Source organism: Prionailurus viverrinus, chromosome B3, assembly GCF_022837055.1.
Source record: "Prionailurus viverrinus isolate Anna chromosome B3, UM_Priviv_1.0, whole genome shotgun sequence".
Taxonomy (NCBI): Eukaryota; Metazoa; Chordata; class Mammalia; order Carnivora; family Felidae; genus Prionailurus; species Prionailurus viverrinus.
In genome coordinates this window covers 99,595,132-99,602,095 of record NC_062566.1, presented here as the reverse complement: position 1 = coordinate 99,602,095, position 6,964 = coordinate 99,595,132, and the positions used below count along the sequence as shown (strand labels likewise).

Sequence of the window (6,964 nt, the reverse complement as noted above, 5' to 3'; positions counted from 1 at the left end):
CTGAGATGCCAGACAGAACCCATCACGCTGGAGCCTAGTTCACATTGCTGAGATCAGAGTTGGAACTCTCTACCTTGACTCTCTTGGGACCGAAGTGGAAGACAGGTAGGGAAAACACTTTTCTTGTGTACCCATTATAGATCAGATGCTTCACAAAAATAATCTTATTTAATTTTAATTTTCACAACCGATGGGTAGATAAGATTTCCGTTTTGTAGTTCAAAACACCGAGGCTGGGATGGCTGACGAAATTTGTACAGTCAATTAACTGGTAGGTGTTGACATCGCTAACCTTTACTGTCTTTCAGCCACATCACCCATTTCATGAGTCCATATTTATTGAGCACCTATTGTTTACTAGGCGCAGTTCCAGGCACTAAGGATAAGTCACCGTCCTCATGGGGTTCCCAAGCCTGTGGTTGCGAAGACAGTAAACAAACTTCGTGAGATGCTTGGGGTGGCCACAGGGAGATGAAGAAAGAGGAAGCAGGTGAAGGGATGGGGAACGAGAGGCTGGGGCGACCCTGCCACGAACGAGCATCTCTGTGGCAGAGCACAGGGTCTCCAATCTGTTCCCAGATGAGAAGAAGGGAATGAGCACACACGTTGGCACCTGCAGTGAGTGGAAGGCTGCCCGTGAGGGTGGTGAGAAGGGAGGAGGAACAAGGAACTGAAGGAAAAAAAATTTTTTTTAATTTATTTTTGAGACAGGGAGAGACAGAGCATGAATAGGGGAGGGTCAGAGATAGAGGGAGACACAGAATCCGAAGCAGGCTCCAGGCTCTGAGCTGTCAGCCCAGAGCCCGACGCGGGGCTCGAACTCACAGACCTCGAGATCATGACCTGAGCTGAAGTCGGCCGCTTAACCAACTGAGCCAACCAGGTGCCCCTGAAGGAAAATTTGTAAAGAGGTGTTGTTCCTTGGGCTTTGGTCCGTTTCTCTCTGTATGTCCTCTTTCAACTCTGTAATGACCACCTGGCCCAGTTAGTCTTTCTCATCTGCACCCGTGAGCTTCGCTGTATGCCCTGTACCTCCTGGGCGAGTCTGCTCTGAAGGTTATAGATATCACCCCCTGTCCCGCCCATCCCTCCCAGTCCCTTGGATGTCACCATTTCCTAGTGACCTTGACTTGTCTCCTTGATAGTGTACCCATCCTATGTTTCAATCCTCCAGGGCCCATGAAGGGAATGAGAGAGTTATTTTTTTTCTATACAGAGTTAGCTTATTTTGCATTTGCAATTGCATTTTGATAAACTGCAAATATGCCTAATGTCGACGTGCCCCAGGACCTCTTCTTATCTTCACCTTCCCCTCCTTGGTGATCTCATCCAGTTTCAAGGCTTTAAAGACATCTCTATATAGATGACTCTTGAATTGACAACCCATGCCCTCTGCCTATCTGAGTTTTCCACTGGGGTGACCAATAGACATCTCGGAATGAAGACTGTATGCCCAAGCCCCAGTTTCCATCTACAGTCTTCTCCGTGCAAGTATATGGTAACTTTATTGTCCCAGCTGCTCAGGACAACAAATTGGGGCCATCCTTTACTCTTCCTTTGTCCTCACGTCTGAAAAGGGTTGGTTCTCCTTCAAATAGATCTTCCCTCAGCTACCACTCTAGCCTAAGCCACCATCCACCCTATCCTGCTTTGGCTGTTCCAATAAGCTTCCAATAAGTTCCAATTCTCCTTGTGATCTACTCTTAACAGCCGGAGTGATCTTGTTAAAAAAGCAAATCACATCATCTGGCTCCTCGGTTTATACCCTCCCACGGCTCCTACTTTACGGGAGGAGTCAAGCCGGAAACTGTTCTCTTCACCTCTGCTTCTCTGGATAAAACAGAAACAAGCCTTGCTTGCTCTAGGCCCTTCTCTTGTGTTGTCCCTCCAGCTCCTGTGTGTGTGGGGGGGGGGGGGGGGCGCAGGGGCTCCTAATGTTTACAAGGCCCCACCCAGATGCAAAGTTATCCTCACATGCTAATCAGTTGGTCATTTTAAATTTGGTCAAGGTTAGATTTGTTAAGAAAGGTCTTCCCCAGATCCTAGAACTCTCCTCACTAGCCCTGGAAGATAAGACCTTCTAGTGGCTTTATCTAAGGAGAGATTGTCCTCTTTGTCCCCACCCCCGACCCCCACCGGTGGCTGTTCTGTCGCCACAGGGCAGGTCAGGGCCCACACCCACAGGAAATGCCTATTTGTTTCAAGGAACATTTAACTCAGCAGCTTTCTTCTACTTGGGCCTGCGACTCCTTTTTCTCCCTTTTTTTCCCCCTTTAAGAAAACTAAGTCCATTTTAATTTTATGGGCTTGACAGAACTAGGACAATAGGACAATGTTTCCTCGGATCAAAATTTTTTGTGAGAATTTTTTTGGCAGAATCAGTGTTTGCAAGAAGCAGATAAAACTTGACTGTTGGAGAACCTCGCCGTAGCAAGCAGCTGCCTGCCAGCAAATCTTCAGTTAACAACAGAGCTGGAGTCATTGTTAGCCAGGTAGGAGAGATGGGGGGTGGGGGGGGGGGTGGAGAGAAAGCCCTAGAGCTTCCTTGTTAGGCTCTAAATGAATTGGTTGTTTAGCAATTACCGTAAGACAGCAGATCTGGGTACATGAGCTCTCTAAAGATAACATCTCAACTTGGTTTGCCTTCCTTACACAACATGGGTGCATATGCATCAAGGAAGCCCCACAGCCCCGAGATATTTTATTCACCTCACACTCGGAGGAGTTCACTGACTGGAATTCAATAGAAACTGTTCTCTGTGTGAAAGTAATTTCAGAAAGTAATCTAGTTTATGGAAATGAAAGGCATCAAAACACAAAAAAACACTGTTTCTCTACAAGTGCTTTGCCTCAAATATTTGACATGGAAATTTGTATAATCCCTCTGGGGGCACGTGGGTTTCACCAGTGTTAACATCTTTTGAAATGAATTTCACAAATGTTTATTTGCCGTGCCAGGCTGACAAATAATTTAGAATATCGAGGCATCTTACCGGAATCAACCTTGATACGGATCTCAGATGATTGTGGAGGTTAAAAGGTGTGAATTGTAATTGGGCATTGGGGTGACATCGCTTTCAAACACTGCCCCGGGGAGCAAAGGTGTCACTTAGCTCCTCTGGGTCCCCAAGTCTCCCTGTCAGGTGATGCCCTTCAGTAATGACAATGGATCATCCGCTGACATGTTCTGTTTTATTTTTCGCATAGGAAACCAGTCTTTTTGCACCTGTCTGGAGGGAGGGCAGAGGAAGAAACTGAAGCAGTGGACAGGCTCAGGTCTGATGTGGGCAAAATCAGAAATGGGGTGAAATGGGGTGGTCCTTAAGAAACGAGTAGGCACAAGATGAGCCCGAGGAGGACAGGGTTTGGGTTCGAAGAGACTCAGGGAAGAGCAGGAGAGGGAAGGTTATGTGTTCCATCGTCTGAACCTGGAATGCTCTTTTCTTCCTTTGGGAGAGCACTGGCTTGTCATTTTAGAGGATCTCCGGGGGTCCCATGAGAACCCTTTTCCCTCACGAAGGCCCTTCCTTGGAGCCATGGGTCCAAGGCTCTTTGGCCCAGCCTCCTTGCCTCACGGTTGACCTTCTCGGTCTCAATGATCACTAAATGCTGATGCCTGGACCCAGGCCAGAGCAGGGTCTGCTGGACCAGGGAGACCTCAAGCAGGGGTCTGCGGACCCTATAGAGTGGTGGACACCACGGGTGGGACAGCGAGCTTCTGGTTTTACAACACCTCCGTCCCGTGACCTCTCTTCCAAGTGTGCCCTGACACCCAGCCTGCTGCCTGTAAGACACCTCCAGGGGGAGGCCCCATGAGCCCCTCAAACTCTGTGGCTTCCATGCAAGCCTGTTCCTTCTCTTCCTGAATTTCCATCTCTGTTTATGGTACCAGTCATCAAGTCTAGAAACCTCAGCAAGGCCAATGATTCGTACCTTGCCCTCTGCTCCTCCTCCATCCGGTCACTTGCTGAGTTCTGTTGACTCAGCTTCTAGTAGTGCATTCCATCTACAGTATTATTCAACAGGGCATAGTGGACGAGACAATCCTTCGTTTTGTGGGACTGTCCTATGGACTGCAGGTCATTTAACATTTCTGACCCTGCCCACCAAATGCTAGCAGTGCCTGCCTGTCACTGTGGCAGAAACAGCCCTAGACATTCCCAAGTGTCCCCCAGGCTCAGTGTCATCCCAGTTGAGAAACACGGGAACTTTTCTTCTGTCACTACCTGGGATTCTGACAGTTTTGCTTTTCATCTGAGATGCTGGATGTGGGATGATCTAATTGGCCTCCTCACTCTTAATCTCTCCCTTCCCCAAGCCGTTTTGCACGAAGCCGTTGAATAATGTTTCTAAAGCGCAGCTCTGATCACATTACTCCCTGTTCAGATCATTTAGTGGCGCTCTATGCCTGTGAATGAAATCTAACTCCTGAGCCTTGAATTCAAAACTCTGAATTTCCAGACTCTAATTAAGGCCCAATCGGCCTTAATATCCCTCTCTACTGCTTCCTTTTCCAGACCCTTATGTTCCCAAAGGAATGGTGAGCAACTTTGACCAGAGCGCCAGTGTCTTTTTGCAAACACAGCCAACAGTGGAGGATTTGCAGGGCGGCCTGTTTAATGCCGCATCATAAACCACTAAAAACTCAGTGACTTAAAACATCGACCAACTTTATTTTTATTGTAAGTCTTTGGATCAGGAGTCTGGGCAGGGTTCTGCTGGGTGATTTGTTTGTTCTAGTGGTATCAGCTGGGATACTTGGCGGGTTAGTGCCTGGTCTGAAGAACACAAGACAGCATCACTTGGCACGTCCTGGTCCCTCAGTGTTGACATCTGGCAGGATGGACTCAGCTGGATCCCTCTCTTCCATGGAGTCCCACTCCCCAGAAAGGGAGTGGGATTTTTTTTTCCATAGTGGCTCAAAGCTCTAGAGGAAGGAAGCAGAAACTGTAGTCCTCTTAAAGGCTGGACCCAGCATTGGCCGAGCAGTCACCGAGCCTGCCCCGACTCAAAGGGTGGGGTGCCCGGAGGACCGGGGGTGCAGACAACCTGGCGGGAGAAGTCTTGAGGATTTGCAGCTCACTCTAATCCTTCACGACAGGGTCGATTAAACTGTACGGGTATAACAGCACAGATGTCAATCTGTGGCTTCCACTTTTACGATTCTGTAAATTTCTTTCGGACACTGTTGTCAGCCTAGCCCTGAAGCGGAACACATCCGCCCTTCTGTCCCTATTTAACCTCTGTCCTCTGGCGAGGCTCCCTGAATCTGACCTACTCTCATCTTGGGCTTTGGAAAACCTTTCATCAGTGAGGCATCATGGCCACGCCCATGACCACCGCTGGACAGCAGGGTCCAGAGCAGCTCTACCCGGTAGAAATATAATGTAAGCCACTTGAATTACTTTACATTTATTTTTTTTTAATGTTTATTTTTATTTCTGAGAGAGAGAGGGAGAGAGAGAGCATGAGCAGGGGAGAGGCAAAGAGAGAGAGGGGGACACCGAATCCAAAGCAGGCTCCAGGTTCTGAGCTGTCAGCACAGAGCCGGACGCGGGGCTCGAACTCGTGAACGGAGAGATCATGACCTGAGTGGAAGTTGGATGCCCAACCGACTGAGCCACCCAGGCATCCCTAATTACTTTACATTTCTTACTAGCCACATTACAAAGTAAAAAGAGAGGTGCCTGGTGGGCTTAGTCGGGAGAACGTGACTCTTGATGTCTTGGGTTACCCCGAGTTGGGTGTAGAGATTACTTAAAAATAAAATCTTAAAAATAAATAAATAAATAAATAAATAGTAAAAAGAAACAGGTTAAATCAATAATACGTTTTATTGAGGTCCCTGGGTGACTCAGTTGGTTAAGCGTCCAACTCTTGTTTTTGGCTCAGGTCACGATCTCACGGCTGGTGAGCTCGAGCCCCAAGTTGGGCTCCACGCTGCCAGGGCAGAGCCTGCTTGGGCTTCTCTCTCCCTCCTTCTCTCTGTGTCCCTCCTTCCCCAAAATAAATAAATAAAACTTAAAAAAAGTAGAATACGATTTATTTGCCCTGGTATATGAAGAAGTGATCATTTCAACATGTAATCACTAAATAATAAAATTATTGAGATATTTTATGTTCTTTTTTCATATGGTGTCTTCAAAATCCAGTGTGTATACACATACAGACCATCCTGATTCAGTCCGGTTCAGTCCTGCCTCGTCTCGAGTGCTCAACAGCTACAGGTGGCTGGTGGCTACCACAGTGGACAGCACTGGTCTAAAGCTCTGTCACTCTGATTTGTCCCCTCCTCGTCCTGTTAGGGAAAAATCTGTTATATGATGGCAGACGGGACTGATAAGGGAATTTCAGTCCCTGCCTGAAGACCTCCCTTCCGGTTCTTCCCACCCTGCTTGCCTCAGGCGCCAAATTACTACTCTTGAGGGATGCACAAATAACAGACTATAAATTGTCCCCTCTGTTGATGCTCTGGGCTCAGACCTCCGGAGAATGATCTCCTCTGAGCCTGCCAGTGTAAAATAAACCTCCTGCCTTCCAAGATCTCCGAGTGCCGCTTGGTTCTTCTGCCAGGTGATCCAGACCAGTTTCCGTAACAATCCTACCAAAAAAATAACAACAAAAACCCCTACCCTACAGGTGGACTCATGCTAGAATAAACACTCAGGCATCCTTAAAGGGGACAAGCCACCCAAAGGGTCCAGATGAAGGAAAATTCTCCACTGACATCTAGGTGGGAGTGGGATAGACTGAGGGCTGTTATACCTTTTTCTGCAAGCTGCAGACCCATCACCTTCTCAGTGGTTGTCTTTCCAAGCCAGATCCTCAGTCTCTCTTAAGCAAAGCACTCTACATAAAAATTCAGATTTGCTAAGGAGCTAAGTGGCTATTCAATTTAAATAAGAGTCTGCTTTACCAAAGGATTCACTTCAGAATTGCTTAAGCTAGAGCATTTCTCTCGTGT

At 47.6% G+C, this 6,964-nt stretch overlaps 2 long non-coding RNA genes across 3 annotated transcripts in view; one reads left to right on the top strand and one right to left on the bottom strand.

Moving 5' to 3' along the window:
* Positions 1-790: 790 nt before the first annotated feature.
* LOC125167634 (uncharacterized) lies at positions 791-6,273 on the top strand. Its single transcript, XR_007152859.1, has 4 exons — positions 791-2,492; positions 3,208-3,276; positions 4,518-5,387; positions 6,153-6,273. It is a non-coding gene; the product is annotated as an uncharacterized LOC125167634 (long non-coding RNA).
* Positions 4,821-6,964, bottom strand: part of LOC125167633 (uncharacterized) — a 29,124-nt gene continuing 26,980 nt past the window's right edge. The window contains exons 7-8 of one of the 2 annotated variants that reach the window (XR_007152856.1): positions 6,172-6,298; positions 4,821-4,927 (exon numbers count right to left, since the gene is read on the bottom strand). This is a non-coding gene — a long non-coding RNA (uncharacterized LOC125167633). Of the gene's footprint in view, positions 4,928-5,579; positions 6,299-6,964 lie in introns of those variants that run through there. The other variant, XR_007152855.1, reaches the window with a different exon arrangement.